General features: G+C 43.8%; 1 protein-coding gene across 3 annotated transcripts in view; it reads left to right on the forward strand.

Annotated features, from left to right (window-relative positions):
- The window catches only part of LOC134396351 (oocyte zinc finger protein XlCOF6-like), a 43,000-nt gene that overhangs the window by 12,917 nt on the left and 9,098 nt on the right, over positions 1 to 20,985 (forward strand). For 2 of the 3 annotated variants that reach the window (XR_010025261.1, XM_063122821.1), the window contains exon 1: positions 16,769 to 16,813. The exons of the other annotated variant lie outside the window; for it this stretch is intronic. The gene's annotated coding sequence lies outside the window, so the exon portion shown is untranslated. Of the gene's footprint in view, positions 1 to 16,768; positions 16,814 to 20,985 lie in introns of those variants that run through there. 3 annotated transcript variants of the gene reach the window in all.

Consider the following 20,985-nt stretch of genomic DNA (forward strand, 5'->3'; position numbering starts at 1 on the left):
AGGAATGCTCGAATGCATTTGTTTCAGCCACAGTGAAGTGTAACGAGGCCCAAGAGGTTTGGCTGATTGATTCTGCGTCGTCCAGAACAATTTCTAATAATCCAGAGGCGTTTCGGAAGTTGGAACCAAGCAAGGTGAAGTCAATCACGCTTGCAGATGGACGAACGTCGAGGGTGGAAGGAATTGGCTGTTGCTACGTTCCATGTCTGCAAAAGGAGTGTGAACAGGTTCTGTATGTTCCAGATTTAGATTTTTGTCTCCTTTCTGTTAGTGCTCTAACGTCTGAAGGATACGTTGTTACGTTTCAGAAGGATGAGTGCCAAGTGATTAAGGATGGACAAAATGTGGCACTGGGACATGTTAAAAATGGACTGTTTTACATGGGTGCAGGTAAAGAAAGGGTGGCACAAACTGGTAACGTGCCAGACCATAAAAATTGTGTTTATGAGTTGCACAGGCGTTTAGGTCATGCAAGTTTTAAAGTGTTAAGTCACATGCCTCAAGTGTGTACAGGGTTAAGCTTGCGAAACTGTAAAAATTTCTTGGATTGTTCAATCTGTCATCAGACCAAATCCCGGGTGCAGAACATCTGCAGGAAAAGTGACAGGGTGTCACAAAAGCCTTTTGAACTGGTGTTTATTGACTTGGTAGGGCCATTCACGCCTACACAAGGGGGATCCAGTTACGTGCTTGTAATTCTGGATGATTACACACGCTTTAGTTGGTGTTATTTACTGAAGCGAAAATCAGAAGCTTTTGAAACTTTTAGGGATTGGAAAACTTGGGCAGAAAAGTTCTTTAACAAGCCCATTATTTCTGTGCAGTCGGACCGTGGGGGTGAGTTTGTTTCTGGAAGGTTCTGTGAGTGGTTTAGGAAAACAGGAATCACACACAGGTTAATAGATCCCCAAACTCCTTTTCAAAATGGGTCAATTGAGAGAAGAATTGGAGTACTTCAAATGAAGAAAGATTCTCTCATGGCTGATGCAAACGCTGAGCAAGATTTGTGGGGAGAAGCATTTTTAACCGCAAACTATCTGTGTAATAGAACCTGGAGCAGGGTTACAGGCAGTTCGCCTTACTGTTTACTTTTTGGTTCAAAGCCAGATTTGTCTCACTTGAGAACATGGGGGTCTTGGGCATACGTGCATATCCCAAAGTCCAAAAGGTCTAAAGGTGAAACCAAGTCTGTGAAATTACGTTTTGTGGGTTATTCTGGCATGCAATCCAAATCTTGGCGTTTTTCCCTAAGTCATGGGAAGGTGGTTGTTTCTAGGTCTGCTACTTTTCAGGAGGCAGGTTGGGACAGGATTCAAGGTTCCCAAGTTCTGTTAGAAACCGTGAACAACCAGGAGAAAACAGTAACTCAGGGGTTAACTTCTCAGAGCCCTCACATCTCTGAGAAGAGTGTTTCCACTCCCAAAAGTGGAAGGGAGGAGGGAAATGAAAGGGAGGAAGAAATTTCCAGTGTACCTCGTCGTTCACAAAGAAAAAACAAAGGAATTCCACCTTTAAAGTATTCAGATGAATTCAGTGTTTGTTGTGTGAAGTCTGAACCTGAGAGTTACAGTGACGTGTTAAAATTGTCTGAACAAGAGCAAGAAAAGTGTTTTCAGGCAGCGAAAACTGAAAGGGGGTGTTTTCAAACACACGTGTCTGTATGCAAAGGGGCAAGCAAAAGAGTACATGATTGTGGAGCTAGTGGTTCGTCTACTGGTGGCAGGGAGTTCCCAAGACCACATTCAAGAAAACTCAGCCCAAAGCTGCAGGAAGGGTTGAAACTGAAGTCTCTGGGGAAAGTTAGGTGTTACCTTGGTGTAGAGGTAGAAAAGTTTCCAAAGGAAATTACCTAAAAAGCCAGAAGCAGAAAGTTTTAAAATTGCTGAAAGTTTGCAAGTTGGAAGATTGCAAAGTAGTTCAACGCCCCAAAGCACAAAGTTTTTCAACAGTGCTTGGAAGAAGAAGAAAAGAAAAGCTTACATATAAAATAAGTCTCTGGGAAATGTAACACACAGAGAAATGTACACAATGTTGGGATTGTTGTAAACATGTAAAGTTGATTTCTTACAGGTGAAATGTAATGAAATGTAAATTGTATTTTTTCTGTAGTTAAAAATGAAAGGGTGTTGTGGTTAGTTTTTAACCACAGAAGGAAAAGGACTCTAAAGAGTTAAAAAGATGTCCTTGGCCAGATTGTCTCTGCCAGGAGAAGTCCAGTATGAAGCAGATTCTTCCCTGGCCTACGTGCGGTACGAGATGTACAAGATGAAGAGACTATTGGTTAATTGGGCCAAGGAGAAAAGTGTATTTAAGAAGTCCATGTTGTATGGCTACTTACTGCTGGAACTTACTGCTGGAACTTACTGCTGATGTTATACTGCTACGTTGTTGCTGTACTGTGAAAGGACTGTATATATGACCATTTATTCTGTAAGTAATTTATTTAGTGTCAGTAAAGCTTCTTACTGACCAAAGACCGTGAGTGCTTCTTTTTGTTCCTAAATTCAAGCTGAAACCATTTCCAGACTCTACGCTGCTGCTATTTCGCACTCTGCTATATTTTTGGGTAAGCAATTACCCCGATAAGGGCCACTTTGGAACTTGCATAGGTTCATTAATGAACTTCTTGACTTCTGATATCGACAGTTTGCATGTCAAAGGAGGTTCATATACATTTTCAGACCAGTCTATGAGTTCTAACAGGGAAGTAGCAGCAGGCTTAATAGAAGGAGTCCTTCTGGGACGTACAGAAAGATCTCCCAGGAAATCATCATTTCCACTCCTTAAGTCAACCATCTTCTGCACACCAGCTTTTCTCTCATTACCGTCACTGGAGCACAAGAGTGTCTGAACGATCATTTTTCTGAATGCATACCATGCTGAACGCTGGATGGTTGGCAAAAGAGCATCCACTACAGCTTTCTTTTGGAGTCTGAGGAGCTGGAACAACACATGGCGTGGGCCTTCCACCCAATAGTGTTTTACTTTGATCTGGAACCAGCAGGGAAAGTACACACCAACAACGTACTCTACTATCGGTCTTAAGTTCTGGCGGGTTTTGCCCTTAAAACCATATGTTGATACCCATATACGGCAAATCCTGTTTGCAGCCGTTAACCATCTCGAGTGACACACTGGACCAATTTCAAGAAGGGCGAGATCTATAGGGAGTTCTCCTGTCCTTATGGCCTGTGTCATTCTGTACCCATATGTTTGATCTGTTGACAAATTGTTTATTACACTGTGACTAAGAGAAATGAGAGGCTCTCCAATTGAGACTTTAGTGAATGAAGGATCAATTTCCAGTTCTGTGGCATTGTCTACCATCTGTCAGGGATGCTTTTCAGGGATTCCTGCATTGAGCAGGGGGTTGGACTCGATGGCCTTGTAGGCCCCTTCCAACTCGGCTATTCTATGATTCTATCCAATTACACCAGTCCATTTGTCCATCTTCCCATCTAGTGTCGTGATCAAGTGTCGCTGGGGCAGCTCATTCGTATGAAGAGCACAGACTAACCAGATGAGCTTGTGGCAAAGTTTAACCTCAACCAAGTGCATGATACCACCAGTCCAACCAGTGTTTACATTTGTGGAATCACCCCCAGTGGCCTGCAGAGTTTTATCAATGCTCTTCTTCTTCTTCTTCTTCTTCTTCTTCTTCTTCTTCTTCTTCTTCTTCTTCTTCTTCTTCTTCTTCTTCTCCTTCTCCTTCTCCTTCTCCTTCTCCTTCTCCTTCTCCTTCTCCTTCTCCTCCTCCTCCTCCTCCTCCTCCTCCTCCTCCTGAAATCCACTAAATTATCAGCAATAACTTCAGCAGGTGTTTTTTTATGTTTGATTGGTACAGATACCTTCCACCTGGCTCGCTGCGCACAGAATAATGCTCTTCTTTCATGATGCTGGGGAAACACCGATCGCAATTATCAGCCTTCATCATAACTTTAGTCGTGTCTTGACGTCCGTTGAAGAAGATCCAGTCAGTTGTACTCTTCTTACATAGTTCATCAAATTCTTGATCTAGCGATTTCGTAAGTTTTTCTTGGGCCCTCTTGACTTTATTGTGATCCACTACAAATGTCTTGTCTTGTTCAGTAACTAAAGCTGCAGTGGTAATGGCAGCTGTGGCACACAGGCCAAGACCATACCCAATGCTCTGCATAGCAACATTGCATATTTCCAATGTGTTGTGCTGTTTATATTTATTTATGTATTTATTTATTTATTACATTTCTATACCGCCCAATAGCCGGAGCTCTCTGGGAGGTTCACAAAAATATGAACTTCTTTGAAGTAGAAGATGCACTTGGCAATTCTAATGAGATTCCATAACTTTCATCCTTTCCATCTTCAGGATCAGTCATTTCTTCTTCATCATCAGTGGAGAAAATTACTTCATTTGATGATATTGAAACATCCGGCTTACTCCTCTGCTTATATTCAGAAAGTCTTCTTGCTATTTCTGCCTTTTGACTTGTTTGTTACGTTCAGGCAAATCTGGCAGACCAATTTGATGTGGTCTAATAGAACCAGTCTTGTCTCTCTGACCCTTAATGAAAGCAAGTTCATTCACGGGGATCTTAAACTCTGTACGACGTATTCATTGAATATGAGCTACCTTTTTGCAGTCTGAAGCACAGCCTGCTTCACAACAAAGCACAATTTTACACTTGCAGTTAAGGATGTCAAAAAGCTTGTCAAATTTTAATGTGAAAGCCTCTTTGGTTTCTAGCTTTCCCCTACCAAGCGATACGTTCTTAGCCTGCTCCCAGCTTTCTTGAATCTTATGTAAGATTCTAATTTTTGAATTTATAACAGGGACTACAAAAGCACTGTTAGCAAGTTCCCACTTCTCAATCACTTTGGGATAAATGTCCATTGCAAGACTCCTTTTCCCTGGATGTTGATATTAAGTCACCCCATGCCTCCCTTTGTGCTTGGGACTTTTTTGCCTTTATTCGTTTTTTATATCCCCGTTTTAGCTCAAACCATTCGTGGGGAATTGTTGTCAAATTCTTTTCCCTATATTCTCTGTACTTTTCGACCAAGGATTTTTTCATAATTACACATTCCTTATCGAACCACCTCTTAGAAGTACACCGGGAGAAGGATTTTTTGGGTAGGGTCTTTTGCGTTAAAAGGTTTTGAAGGGTCAAAATCAAACCCTGATAGGATTCATGCATGGAGTCCACAGAATTTGCTGTTAACTGTGTTACGATAGTTTAGACCGTTTTCAGAGTATAGTAATTCCTTCACCTCTTTCTCAAGCCTAGATGTCCATCTAACATGGGAGGCTCTTATTTCAAAGTCCCCGATTTGCATGAGGTTTTGTTCTGCATGGATTCTTTGGTTGCCATAGTTTGAAAATAGGACCAGGGGTACGTGATCACTTTCTATACATCTTTCCACTACACACTTGGTCACTGCATGAAATAGACCAGAGGAAACAATGAAATAGTCAATTGTAGACGCTCCTAAGCGTGATAGAAAAGTAAATTCTCCATTACTGTCACCATTCACCCTCCCATTAACAATATACAAATCTAGCCTATTTAGCATTTGCATGAGGCATAACCCTGCAAAGTTGCATCCCTTGTCTTTAGAATGCCTAACTGGGAATTTTAAAATCTCTTCGGTTATAGGCGGTATGTGAAAATACGAATATATAGCCTCCTCACTTTATCCCGTTCTAGCATTTAAATCGCCTGCCATTAAAATGGAGGCTTCAGGATACAGAGCAATATTAGCTGACATATATTCTTCTAGCCTGCACCAGGTTCCATTGCAAGACTGATTGCTGGATAGTTTCTAGCATCATCCGCACTTTGTTCTCGTAGCAATAATCCATATCTCAGGACATCTCGCAGAGTTGGTAGTTCAGAAGGCAAGAGGTCTTGACCAGTTCCAATAAAATGGCTCATTTGAGTGAATGTTCCTTGTCTAGTTTTTCTTTTTGAAGCCATTTTATCACTCCAAACAAAGATTTCAATACAGTCACACTAATACAATTTTCACCTGCAAGGAAGGAAAATATTTTTTTAGATACATTTACATAGATATTTTCATTAAAAGCATATGTGTAGATGGTATATGTCTCCATCAAAGTTAGCGAAAATGTATAGTGGTTGTTTGGGGGACTGTTGAAAATGTGAAGAACAAGAAGGAACCTTTTATCATGTGGTGGTCTTGTAAAAGAGCAAAAGCATACTGGGTTAAAATACATAGAATCATAGAATAGCAGAGTTGGAAGGGGCCTACAAGGCCATCGAGTCCAACCCCCTGCTCAATGCAGGAATCCACCCCAAAGCATCCCTGACAGATGGCTGTCCAGCTGCCTCTTGAAGGCCTCTAGTGTGGGAGTGCCCACAACCTCCCTAGGTAACTGATTCCATTGTCGTATTGCTCTAACAGTCAGGAAGTTTTTTCCTGATGTCTAGCTGGAATCTGGCTAATTAATTGTATTAATGCAAAAAAATTTTTAAAGGTAAACAGAAATGAAACCAGAATTGTTTTTGCTTGGACTCGGGGATGATCAATTTAAAGAAAAAAGATTGTTATTTTAACATATGGTGACAGTGGGAAGACTACTATATGTGCAATATTGGGGGGGAAACACAAGTACTAACAACGGAAGAATGGCTCCTCAAGGTGATGGATTCGGCGGAGATGGCGAAATTAACGGCGCTAGTACATGAAAGAACAACAGCCTCATATGTATTGGACTGGAAACCTTTTATCGAATATATACAAGGACAGCAAAAGGATGATTTATTTGTTTGTGGCTTTTATATATAATTTGTACCTTTGCCTTTGATATATGTACATTAGCTTGTTGTTATGAAATTCGTATCTGGCAATCTAGAAACAACGGATGTTTGCCGTCTGACATGGAGATCGCTTTAAATGAAATATAGCCTTATGTATTGTGTTTATTTTTGTAGATGTATGCATGGTGTAGTAGTTTGTATAATTTGAAGTGGGGTTTTTTTGTACCTTTCCTTATGTGGGTTTTTTGTGGAAAATAAATAAAAGTATTAATTGAAAAAAGTATCATTTTACAAAATAAAAAAGCATACAGATTAATTAGAAATTGCATAAAAATGTAGAAAAAACACAATTTTTACATGCTCATTTACCAAGCAAAACCAAATTATATCAATTTAACAAAAACATTTTTTGAAATTCTCCAGTCAAGCTGCAACTTTTTAGCACCCCTAATTTTTAAATTCTGAAAATTTGACACGCCCTACTGCACCAGTCACCTTTTTCATAGAATCATAGAATAGCAGAGTTGGAAGGGGCCTACAAGGCCATCGAGTCCAACCCCCTGTTCAATGCAGGGATCCACCCTAAAGTATCCCTGACAGATTATTTTGCAAACGTTATTTTGCAAACGTTATTCATTTATTGATTTACAACATTTATCTACCTCTCAATTATCTAACACAGATTCCAGAGAGGTGAACATAGGTATAAACAGGTAAAAAAAAAAAGATTTTTAAAAAGCAACTTTAAATTGTTCAATTTTAAAACAAAGGAACTAGAAAAACTGTGGCTAGTCAGTTGAGGAAGGCGGAAACCTAATGGCATCCATCCATGTCTTTCTTTCTTCCCAAAACTTGTTCCCATTGGAATTGCTGCTCCCTCATCCAGATTGCAGTGACAGTCCATAATTTTTCTCTTTTTGGTCTCACAAGCTATTTGCCCTCACGGATGTCCATGATCTTATACCTGTTAGCAAATGTAACTCCATTTTAGAAAAATCTTGCTGTGTGACTTGGGAATGAACTCTGTTTCACCCAAACCCCCTGTCCTATGTAAGTTGTTTTTCAGAATCAGCAGCTGAGGAATCGGTTTGAACCAAACCCGGATGCCTGCTGACATTTAGTCAGAACCAGCACAATGTACACATTTTTAGAACAATGGTGAGAGAGAGGCATATGTAATGCTAACTATACCACGTATACATTTTTAGAATAATGGCAGGAAAAGAAGCATATGTGATGTTAACGGTATAAATAATTGTAATTTCTTGTATTCAGGGTCCGAATAGCTTTAGAGCTTTTCGCACCCAGCGCTGCAGCCTGAATATATATATATATATATATATATATCCTCCAAACTTGATCTGTGCATTTCTATGGGATCCGCCCTTAGGAAGAAAGAACCAGATATTTGTCTAACAAATTGGTGCCGTGACTCGGATTATCTTTCTAAGTTGGATCGCTGTCGGCCGTTCTGTCAAAGAGTGGGGCAACTAGGGTGTGGCCACAGGACTGAATTCAGTCCTTCCTCTTTGCCTCAAGACCACAGACTGACCGATGCCGATGTCCAATTAGGCAAGGATCTGAAAGTCTGACAAATTTAGACACAGACCGGAGGCTTTGGAAAGGCGTCTTAAGTTGGCAATTAGACGTAATTGCATATTGGTTCGCAATTAGAAATAGTTGCATTGTATTGTTTGGCAGTTAGACGTGACTGCAATATTGTCTTTGGAGTTCCCGGGAACAGGGGTAAGTGTAATTCTTTTCTTCAAATTGGAAGTTCAGACTTGTCTGAATTTCACTTGGGAAGACATGGGAGTTAAAGTCCCAGTCTGTAGAAGAAAGTTCCTTAACCCCACTTGGTTATATGTTGGGAAATTTCTCTGTCCTTTGTGGTGTTGTGCTAAAAATGTTTGTTGTGTTAAAATGTCTAAAGATGAATTGATTAAGTTTTGTGTTTGTGAATGGCCAATTTTTGGCACTGGATAGAGACCAGGGGGGGTCTTTTGATGACGTCACAGCCTGCCCCCTCTTGGCTTTTAAAAATGTAAAATGCAAAGGTGTAATATTGTTAATACAGAAATGGTTTAAGGAGTTAAAGTCCCATGTTTTACCCCAGAGTGAAACCTTTGCACCCCCCCTTCTCAAGGAGGCAAAGATGATCCCTTTGATCATCCCCCTTTGAAACCTAACCCCAAGAATAAGGTTCACGCTCCCAGCAGGGCATCGCCTGCAGTCAATAGAATTAAGACAAAAGAAGTTAAAGCCCCCCTTCCTCTGACTCTGATCAAGAGGAGGGAGCGTTTGCCCCGTCATGAGTAATGCCGCTCCGCTTGCGAACATATTTGCTTACTCTCTCTTCTTCACGTCAAATCTGCACAATTGGAAAAACCAGAACCCCTCATTTAGCGAAGACCCAGAGAAGTTGGCAAGTCTGTTCGAATTTATAGGAGTTGGCGGGGGGGGGGGGGCTCAGCGGATGCCGCTGATTCAGCTCATGCCTCAGGCAGATCCCAGCAGGGGAACTGGCCAGGCAGAGAGAGTACCGCCTATTACAATTGTATAGTAGCCGGTTTAAGATAGATTGTTTCGTAAACCAGTGAACCTGTCTAAAGTTTTTGAAATCAAACAGGAGAAAAACTGAGAGCCCTTCCGCTTTTTTTTTTTTTGGAATGGCTGACAAATACTTTTAAAATGTATTCTGGCATAGAATCATAGAATAACAGAGTTGGAAGGGGTCTACAAGGCCATCTAGTCCAACCCCCTGCTCAATGCAGGAATCCATGGATCCCTTGACATGGGTCCTTTGGATGATGCCAACAAAAGGGTAATAGTGAATCAGTTTAGATACAACACAGCCATATATATATATATTATGCAGAAGATAGATGGAGTGTATGGGAAAGGAATTGGAGAACTTTTAGAAATTGCTCAAGCAGTATATTATTATTATTATTATTTATTTATATAGCACCATCAATGTACATGGTGCTGTACAGATAACACAGTAAATAGCAGGACCCTGCCGCGTAGGCTTACAATCTAATAAGTTGTAGTAAACAATAAAGAGGGAAGGAGAATGCAAACAGGCACAGGGAAGTGTAAACAGGCATCGGGTAGGGTGAAGCTAAACAGTATAGAGTTAGAACAAACTCAATATTTGAAGGCTATAGGGAAAAGAAAAGTTTTTAGCTGAGTTTTAAAAGCAGTGATTGAGTTTGTAGTTCTCAAGTGTTCTGGAAGAGCGTTCCAGGCGTAAGGGGCAGCAGAAGAAAAAGGACGAAGCCGAGTAAGGGAAGTGGAGGTTCTTGGGCAGGCGAGAATATGATCGAAGGGATGAGATAGATGAGAAGAACCAGGTGAGGCGACAGCCAAAATTTATTGCCCTAGCCTTAGAGGAGAAAGACAAAAGGAAAGTCAGAAATTATGGAGGAGGTTCAAGAGGGCAGGCAAGAAGGCAGCCCCTTGGCAAGAGTCAATGTGCATTCTGCAAAGAACAGGGACACTGGAAACGGGAATGCCCTATTTTAAAGGCAAAATTGGAACGTGAAAGTCCCAGAGGAGGGTCTGGACCAACACCAGTCCTTTATGAATCCCAATGAAGGGGACCTGGGTCGGGCTCCCCCATTCTTCGAACTGATTCAGCCAGCACCGACCCAGTGGTAAAGATTAAGGTGGGGGATAAGACCTTTGAAGCCCTGCTGGATACCGGGGCGGCACTTTCCTTACTCCCTTTAGCTAATGCCCCGGGAGGAAGAACCCGTGTCGCTGCCATTACAGGCGTGACAGGAAAAGCACAGCAAGTGGACGTCACACGCCCCCGCTGACAAAAATTGGCAATACTCATTTGCGACACCAATTTGTTTGTTCAGCTGCTTGCCCAGTAGCCTTACTGGGCCGAGATATTCTAACAAAACTACAGGCTCAAATTTGTTTCCTTGAAGATGGCAAACTTGAAGTAACCATTCCTAAACAACAGGGAAGCAATTACCAAATGGCCTTATTGCTCCAAGATTTGTCCCCCATGAGAGAGGACAATGAAGAATTATTATTAGACACTGTGGACCAGGATGTCTGGGCTGAAAATGGGGGAAACAGCCGAGGACTGTCAAAGAGCCACTATCAGTCTTCTTAACTGGCTGCATGATGCGGGCTATAAAGTATCTAAAAAGAAGGCCCAAGTTATTAAACAGAAGGTTACCTTCCTGGGATATGAGCTTAAACAGGGAGAGAGGTCCTTGAGCACTGCACGTACCCAAGCTATCCGTGAATACCCTACCCCTTCAAACCCTCGAGCTCTGAGGGCATTTTTGGGTCTAACAGGATTCTGTCGCCTATGGATACCTGATTATGGAGGGAAGGCAGGCCCCTTATATGAGGCATTGACTAAAGAAAGATCATTGCAATGGAAATGGACCCGAGAGATGAATAAAGCGTTTTCAAGACCTTAAATCAGCATTACAGATGCCACCCGCCTTAGCCTTACCCGATTACCGGAAGCCATATCGCCTGTACGTGCACGAAAAGAAAGGAGTGGCCTCAGGATTGCTGTGCCAGAAGCTGGGACCTTCATGGAGACCGGTAGGCTATTATTCTAAAGTCTTAGATCCTGTAGCTAAAGGTTGGCCTGCATGCTTGAGAGCTGTCGCTGCCACCGCCCTCTTCGTCCAGGAAGCGGACAAGCTGACCATGGGAGGAGAGATGGAAGTTCTTGTGCCACATGGAGTGCCCCAGATCCTAGGATCAGGAGGAGGAGATAAGTATCTCAACCCTGCACGGCAGTCAAGGTATGAAATTGGATTATTGTTAACTGAACGATTGACTTTCAAGGCCATTGCCTCTTTAAATCCTGCAACATTGTTACCTGAAGGAACCTCAGAGGAGGGCCCCGAGCATGACTGTTTAGAGACTTTAAGTCTAGAATCCAAACCTGGACCTGATTTAAATGATATTCCCCTTGAGCACCCTGATGTGACTTATTTTGTTGATGGCTCTAGTTTTGTAACTGAAGGGGAAAGACACACAGGAGCAGCTGTGGTAACCAGTGAAGAAACCATATGGCAGGAGAGATTACCTCCACATTTCTCTGCACAAGCCGCTGAATTGATTGCTTTAACGCGAACCCTCGAGTTTGGAACAGGTAAACGCTTAAATGTATATACAGACTCTTGTTATGCTTTCTCTGTATTATATGTGCATGGTGCCTTATGGAAAGAAAGAGGTTTCATCACTGCCAATGGACAGCCTGTCGTGCACTGAGGTCTCATCAATGACCTATTACAAGCCCTGATGCTTCCCCTTGAAGTGGCTATGATGCATGTGCAAGCCCATGGACGTGTGCCTGGAGAAGAATTGAGAAAAGGAAACCAGAAAGCAGACCCAGCTGCTAAACAGGCTGCCCTGCAAGGAGAAGCAGGAATTTTCCTAATCCAGCCCACCAAGCTGCCACCACCCGTGAACGAGCACACAGAGAGACTATAGCTCGAGAAACCAAAGCTCAAAAGAATGAGACTGGTTGGTGGATAACCCCTGAAGGACTTGCAGTACTGCCTCGATTAATCATGAGAAAAATCTTACAAGATCTTCATCAGAACCTGGGACATCCTGGAGCCAGCAGCATGGTGGAGCACCTGCAAAGAACAACCATTGGAAAAGGGATGCACCAAGAAGCCCAAAGAATAGCCGCAACCTGCACCATCTGTCAGAAGACCAACATTCCCAGACGACCCCCTCCAGCGATGGGAGGAAGACCGTGGGCACACTACCCATTCCAGCGTCTACAAGTAGACTTCGCCGAAATGCCTCCTGCCAAAGGGTTTAAGTATTTGTTAGTTTTTGTTGATCAGGTCACGGGTTGGATAGAGGCCTTTCCTTGTCAGAATAACCAGATTAAATCTGTAGTTCAAAAGTTAATGTCAGAAATTGTAACTTGCTTTTCCTTACCTGAAGTCATAGAAATCAGATCAAGGAAGCCATTTTACTTCTAAGATAGTGCAGTGGGTAGCTAAAAGAGCTAGGGATAGATTGGAAGCTCCACACTCCTTGGAGGCCACAGGCCTCAGGACAAGTGAAAAGAATGAATAGGTCCTTGAAAGCAAAATTGGGTAGATGCCTTGCCCCTAGCCTTAACAAAGCTTAGGAGAATGCCTCGCAAGGGTTTAAAGATATCATCTTTTGAATTGATGTTTGGGTTTCCACCGCGTGTGCTGAATGGGATAAGGGAAGAAGTTAAGTGGGAAATGGGAGACCAGATGTTATTTGGTCATATAACTGCCCTTCAGTCTGTTTTAACACAGCTCCACAAGTACGCCGCACCCTTCCAGCGATTGCCACTTGATGCCCCGATCCATCGCTTCCAGACGGGAGATGAAGTATTGTTGAAAAAGTGGAACCCAGATTCTGACGGCGTACGGTGGGAAGGACCTTATTCAGTAGGACTTGTAAGCCATTCAGCAGTTAAGTTAATTGGACTAAATAAATGGACTCATTGTTCTAGAATTAAAGCCTACAGGCCACCCCTGCCTCCTTCGAGCCTCGCATGCTCGAGGGACACGGGCAACCTTGAGGACAGCAACCCTCCCTCTCTGAACTCACCGGAAGCAGCTCAGAGCATAGGACAAGAATCCAACAAGGATCAAGACAAGCGTGTTAAGTATACTTGTATACCTCTTGGAGGCACCAAAGTTAAAATTGTGAAAAATCAGTAGATGGGTGGGCCTCCAAGTGTGCACTATCATACAGCAGCTGAACCAATTATTCAAAATTTTGTAAACCCACTGCCCCAAGGAGAACAGAACAACACTATTGTGTGGACACAAGGAAAAGGGCCTCAGAAAAACCCCTACATCTTTCAGAGGTTAGGGACTGTAGAGCCCAAAATCTACTGGCCTTTGTGGTATAGGCGGCATCCAGAGAATTATCGGCCTCGGCCCTAAATTAAAAATAAGTGTGTAACCACTTTAAAAGTAAAGAGTCTCAATTAGATACTCCCATTTGTGTACACCACGATCGGCACCCATCAAAGTGTGCCATTTCCACGATAGGCCATGTCTACTTTTAAAAGATTCAGAAGCATGGCCTTGGTCCTGCTTGAATGCTTGATCCTAATCCAGACAGGACAAGGAAACTGGTTCAAAACACATGCTGAATATATGTTTAACCAACATGGACAAGATGCAATTTTGTTTTATGAACATCCCCTTACTGTAAGAGACTTTGCCATGATACCTAGTTTAATTACTGATCCTGACGTGGTTGTAGGAGCTCTGCAAGCCACGCTAGGGAATAAAGGAGCAGGTACTCTTTTTACTAAAGTAAGTAGCAGTGAATTCAGAGCAAACCCACACCGAAGGTTTAAAACCAATAAGTACACCAAAGGAATGTGTTTTTATTGTTCACACTCAGGAAGTTAGAATAACAAGACCAAAGATTGGGGAAAATAGAAGCCATTCTATGAACGATTAAAGAATTATTCCTATTGTTCTGATAAATTTTGGTTGTGGGGACAGAGAAATACTTCCATGTCTATTAACTCCCCTAATCAAACAACCTTTTCTGATATATATCCTGAATACCCAATGTTTCAGGCGAAATATTCAGGAAAAGGAGGAAGCATTTGCTCTGGATGGCAAGCCAGAGACCCCAATTTATGGTTCTTTTATAAAGGATGGGCCACTAACTATCACCCTGGAAACTACCAATGTGTGGGCGTTGGGTATCTGACCATGCCAGTGCAAGTGGTAAAACTTGCTGGAACCAGAACTCGGAGAGAAACAGGGGGCTTAGGACAGCTAGTAGGACTCATAGGAAAGAATTGTAATGACATGGTGATTGTAGGAGAACAAATGTCTAAAACAGAACCATCAAGAGTAGCAGGTGGATTATTCCCTGGAATCCTAACATTAGGAGCATATCCTGGCATCATTGCACAGGAAAACCGCAAAAGTATATTAGGCTTGACCTGCCGCTTAGAGAAAACTATAAATGCTACTGCAAGAATGATTAGAGCAATGCAATCTGAAATAGAAGACCTTAGTCAAGAAGTTGCACAGCAGCGTTTTGTATTAGATTATATTTTGGCCAAACAAGGAGGATATTGTAAGATAGTTGGTAAAGGGTGTCGAGTCACCTTTCAAGATTTAAATAAAACTATTGAAAATGAACTTGAGAATCTCCAGCATATGAATGGCCAAAATACAAGAGGGATCAGCGGACCAAATGATTGGTTTAACTGGCTTACCAGCTGGTTACCTGATTTAAGTTGGCTCAAGGGATTGATAATGATTATGTTAGCCGTATTGTTTGTTTGTCTAGTATTATCTTGTTGCTTTCCCTGTTTAATGGCTCTTATTCGCCACATGCAAAAAAAAAGCTTGATGCAAAAACAAATGCTTGTAATGTATGAACAAATAGATGAAGGAATCAATGATAAACTGTGATTTATGATCTATAAACGCTTTAGAGGAGGGAGAAATGTTAGCAAATGTAACTCCATTTTAGAAAAATCTTGCTGTGTGACTTGGGAATGAACTCTGTTTCACCCAAACCCCCTGTCCTATGTAAGTTGTTTTTCAGAATCAGCAGCTGAGGAATCGGTTTGAACCAAACCCGGATGCCTGCTGACATTTAGTCAGAACCAGCACAATGTACACATTTTTAGAACAATGGTGAGAGAGAGGCATATGTAATGCTAACTATACCACGTATACATTTTTAGAATAATGGCAGGAAAAGAAGCATATGTGATGTTAACGGTATAAATAATTGTAATTTCTTGTATTCAGGGTCCGAATAGCTTTAGAGCTTTTCGCACCCAGCGCTGCAGCCTGAATATATATATATATATATCCTCCAAACTTGATCTGTGCATTTCTATGGGATCCGCCCTTAGGAAGAAAGAACCAGATATTTGTCTAACATACCTGTCATTTGATTTTGGGTCCTCCCTGTGGAGATCTGAGGGGGGCACACCTACAGCCACCCAACACCTTCCTTTCCTAAGAATAAGTCTCAATCGTTCAATATTTATTATATGGTCACAGACCCCTTCAGTCTCTCATGTGGCCCAGAGACATTCCTGGGAAATGAAGATGGGAGTTTCTAGAGGCCCTCATTTGCTCTGGACGAAGGCTGGCAGGTTTCCAACCCTGTAAGGTTGGCCATTATAGGATCTGGTGTGGTTTAATGGTTTGAGTCTTATTAGACCAAAGAGATCCAGGTTCAAATCCCACGCGGCTGTAATGGAATATACCTCATAGTGTTTTAAATTGATAGGAATTTATTGTGCTTTGTAGACCTGCTTAGTTCTGTTTGTGAGTGCTGGGAAGTTTCCTTGGAGATGGAGCAAAGAAGGTTGCCACAAGTGGCTTAGTGAATTATTGGATGTGAAAAGCTCCCGGGTTTAGAAGAAGGGCTACCTTCATTAACGTGTTTCTGAAGTCAATAGCAAACCTGGTTGCATTGGAAAGCACTCCTCTCGGGGTAGATGTTGAATCGAGGAGGAGTGGCATGAGCAGATCCAGAACAGAGGATGAGGTCACGGACAGAGGTGTTATAACGTGCTTGTATTTGGGAATGTTTGTGACCTGCCTTATCATAACGAAAGCATGCTGCTGCCTTGCTCTGCTTGAGCAATGAATATTTATTCCTCAGTACCAAATTGACGTTGTCTGGCTTGGGAGGGGCTTCGGGGTATTGATTTTACAAGCCCAAAACACTCTGTTCAGCTTTGTAAATCTATTAGTGAGTGGGGCCTTTTGCGATTATTATTTTTTTAATACCTGGGTGTTTTTTAAAATGGATGAAATTACAAAGGGCGCAATCCCCGCTTTTGAGACCGGAAGAAGGGGGCGCAAGCCTGCCAGGGCGCATGCTGGGAGCAGTAGTCCTCCGGGGGAGGCGGGTCTGGGGGCCTGCGGGCTCCGCCCTCCCAGTGACGCCGCCACTTCCTTCCTTCCTTCCAGCCCCAGGAGCTGGTCCGGGGCTCTCTGCTGCCACGTGGCTCGCTGGCACCGCCTGTCTCGGAGCTCCAGCCGCCCAGGAGCCGCAGCGCAGAGGTAAGGGGAGCCGGGAGAGGGAGGCAGCAGAGGAGCCCCGGGGCTCCACAGGGAAGCCCTTTTTCCTTCCACTTATGGGCGGCTTCCGTGAGAGCGGAGGGGGACGGGACAAGCCCGGATGGAGTCTGCCCCAAAGTGGCCCTTTCTGGGGCTCTGTGGGGGTCGCGAGAAAGGGGGGGCGGGGGGGCCTTTCCCGGAGCCCCAGAGAAGCCCCCCTCGCCTCTCAGGCTCCCGTCGCAGGGCCTTAGGAAAGGCGTGTTGGGGCGGACTCCGTGGAGGCTTTTCCACCTGCCCCTCCTGTGGCCGCCGCCAAGGAGTGGGGAGGTGTGGGGGGGAAGGCTTCCCTATAGAGCCCCTATGGATGTCAATTACTGATTGCAACCAGGGTGCTGTTTCTCTGTGTTGTTTACCGGCCTTTTGTTATCCTTCCCTCTGGTTTTAGTTAGTTTGTTTGTTTACCGAGCAGCCCTTTGTAAACAAGCCCTTACACCAATCTATGGTGCGCCCACACTTGGAGTACTGTGTACAATTCCGGTCTCCACATCTAAAAAAGGATATTATAGAGTTGGGAAAAGTGCAGAAAAGAGCCGTTAAAATGATTAAGGGGCTGGAGTATCTCCCCTACGAGGGAAGGTGACATCAACTGGGATTGTTTAGCTTGGAGAAAAGGAGGCTGAGGGAGACAGGATAGACGGGTACAAAATGATGCATGGTGTGGAGAATGTGGATAAGGAGACATTTTCCTCCCTCTCTCAATATACTAGAACCCAAAGGGGTCATGCCATGAAACTGATTGGTGGGAGACTCAGGGCAAATAAAAGGAAGAACTTCTTCACCCAGCACATAGTTAAATTATGGAACTCACTACCACAAGATGTAGTGATGGCCACCAATCTGGATGGCTTTGAAAGGGGGGTTGGATAAATTCCTGGAGGCTAAGGCTATCCATGGCTACTAGCCCTGATGGCTGTGTGCTATCTCTAGTATTCGAAACAATAAGCCTGTCTGCACCAGTTGCTGGGGAACATGGGTGGTGTGTGTGTGTGTGTGTATGCGCTGTTGCATCATGTCCTGCTTGTTCATCCCTGGCCTATGGCTGGTTAGCCAGTGTGTGAACAGAGTGCTGGACTAGATGGACCCTTGGTCTGATCCAGAATGGCACTTCTTATGTTCTATTAAGAATTAGGACCCATTGAGATTTTTTCCCAAGCAAGTGTGCATAGAACTTGTGGAGGAACCCTGAAAAGGCAGGTTCCTTCTAATTGGGATTCGTTGAGTGGCGGCCAAAACCTCTAAGACGCGGTTTCTCTCATTTTAGAAAAAGTTTATTACGAGCAGCCTGCAGTGCTGCAAGGTGGCAACGCCTAGGATCTGAAGGGCTGCCCACTAGTTTCAGGCAAAGTTAATGTACTTATAGGGTTAACTTTCTCAGAAACATCTGCAGAACTTCCTCATGCAATTCACCAATCATAATACAGTAATAGATCAGCTTTTCAACCAATGATAGGCAAGGATTGATATGCATGTGCAGAGTTCTAAGGATAGGAAAAACAAGACATTGATGGGTATTGCAATCCTGGAGCATCTGTTCCTTTGTGGTCACACCGTTCCTGTCCTCTCCGAGAGGCTCACACTCTTGACTAATGTGTCAACGCTTCTCGTTGGTTGAGCAAGAGTTACTCAATGTATTTTCAGTTACAGCTTGGATCAAATTGCTACAGAAGATTTAATTTCTAATGGAAAGGGCTTACACAAAACAGCCCCCCACTCACTTCCTCGACAGAATTTTCGGTGGTCCGTTCTCTCCCCCCCCCCCCCGCACCGAAAGTTTGAGGCAGTTTCTAATCATGAAAGCCACGAAACCCCGAAGTGCGTAAAGGGTGGAAGTCTTCCTATCCGTCCCCTGTCTTTCTTCCCCCGCAGGCACTGGAATGGCATCACTTGTCAGCTGCCCTCAGGCCTCGTTTCACTCCGATTACAGTGCAGGAGGCCAAGAACCGTAGGGTTCCCCAATGCAACGCCCTCCAATGGCACCCGAGAAGGACATGGTGCCCATGAGGGCAATGCTTTTTTAATTATTTTTTCCACAGTTTTAATATATGTACATGGATTTGTATGAAATGCATATTACTTGTTAGCAGTTATACATAAGCTTCAACAAAAGTGGGCCAAATATCCAAATAAGCATCCATGTGAAGGTGGCGCCAATATGCCACCCGTTCAAATACTGAGAACTTTGAAAGGTCCTCAATCCGTTGTATTGTAGGACATGAGTGTTTATCCTTGTAATATCAGACTTTTACCTTTCAAACGGGTGCAGAAAATCCATTTACACTGACCATTTGTTAATTTCTATGAAGCAGGTAAATAATTTAAAAGAACATTTACATCTGTGAATATTAAAGACTGTTTCAATACAGAATTTGCCTGCATAAGAATCTCTTGGACTTTGCCAAAACATATGTTTAAAAGACTCATTAGGTGTATTGCGCCAGCAGCAATTAGCCAAATTTATTTATTTATTTATTTATTTAGAATGTTTATATACCGCTCCTCATTGAAAAAATTTCGGAGCGGTGTACAAGGTAAAATGAAAATAAAAACAGAATAAAACAGTTAAAACAAAATTTAAAAAGAAGCAAAAAACAACAACACAGAAATCCAAGGCTGCATGTTAAAGAAAGGCTTCTTGGAATAAAGATGTTTTCAGGAGGCGCCAAAAGGAGTACAAGGTTGGAGCCTGTCTGACCTCCAGAGGCAAGGAATTCCACAGGAGGGGTGCCACCACGCTGAAGGCTCTTCCCCTGGTGGATTCCAATCGGAGGATGGATCTAGGTGGAACCACCAGGAGCAGGCCCTCAGATGACCTCAATGACCGGGCAGGTTGCTAAGGGAGAAGGCGCTCTCTCAAGTATCCTGGTCCCAAGTTGTTTAGAGCTTTGTACACAAGTACAAGAACCTTAAACCTGGCCCGGTAGCGAATAGGCAGCCAGTGCAGTTCCCTCAGCAGAGGAGTTACATGCTGGAAAGGGGCAGCTCCAGACAACAGCCGAGCTGCAGCATTCTGCACTAGCTCCAGCTTCCGGAGCAGCTTCAAGGGCAGCCCCACAAAGAGCGCATTGCAGTAATCTAATCTTGAGGTTACCAGTGCCTGTACAAGCTATCCCTGTCCAGGAGAGGCCGTAGTTGGCGAACCAACCGAAGATGGTAAAAGGCACTCCGAGCCATAGCGGCTACTTGAGCCTCCAACGACAGAAATGGGTCTAAGAGTACCCTCAAACTATGAACCTGTTCTTTCAGAGGCAGTGCAACCCCATCCAGAACAGGCAATGAGCCTGTCTCCCGGACTCGGGAACCACTCACCCACAGGGCTTCTGTCTTGCCAGGATTCAGTCTCAGTTTATTGGCCCTCATCCAGCCCATTACTGAGTCTAGGCACTGGTCCAGGACCTGCCCAGCCTCACCTGATTCAGTTGTCACAGGGAGATAGAGCTGCGTGTCATCAGCGTATTGACGGCATTTAGCTCCAAATCCCCTAATGACCGCTCCCAACGGCTTCATATAGATGTTAAAATACATTGGGGACAAGATGGTGCCCTGTGGCACTCCATAGCTCAGTTGCCAGGAGGCCGAGGACTGGTCACCCAATGCTACTCTCTGAAAACGACCCCGTAGGTAGGACCGGAACCACTGTAAAACAGTGCCTCCGATGCCCATCCCACGGAGTCGATCCAGGAGGATACCATGGTCGATGGTATGAAAAGCTGCCGAGAGATCGAGCAGGATTAACAGGGTTGCATTTCCCCTGTCCCTCGCTCGATAAAGGTCATCCATCAGGGCGACCAAGGCTGATTCAGTCCCGTAACCAGATCGGAACCCAGACTGGAATGGATCTAGATAATCAGTATCCTCCAAGAGTGCCTGCAGTTGCTCCGCCGCAACCCTCTCAAGTACCTTCCCTAAAAAAGGAGTGTTAGCAACTGGGCGGTAGTTGCCTAATACCATCGGGTCCAGGGTGGGCTTCTTCAGGAGTGGTCGCACTACTGCCTCCTTAAGGACAGCAGGGACCACCCCTTCCCGGAGGGAAGCATTTATCACCCCCTGGACCCACCCAGTCAGACCCCCTTGCTTTTATAAGCCAGGAGGGACAGGGATCGAGAGGGCAAGTGGTT

This window comes from Elgaria multicarinata, chromosome 3 (genome assembly GCF_023053635.1).
Source record: "Elgaria multicarinata webbii isolate HBS135686 ecotype San Diego chromosome 3, rElgMul1.1.pri, whole genome shotgun sequence".
Lineage (NCBI taxonomy): Eukaryota > Metazoa > Chordata > Lepidosauria > Squamata > Anguidae > Elgaria > Elgaria multicarinata.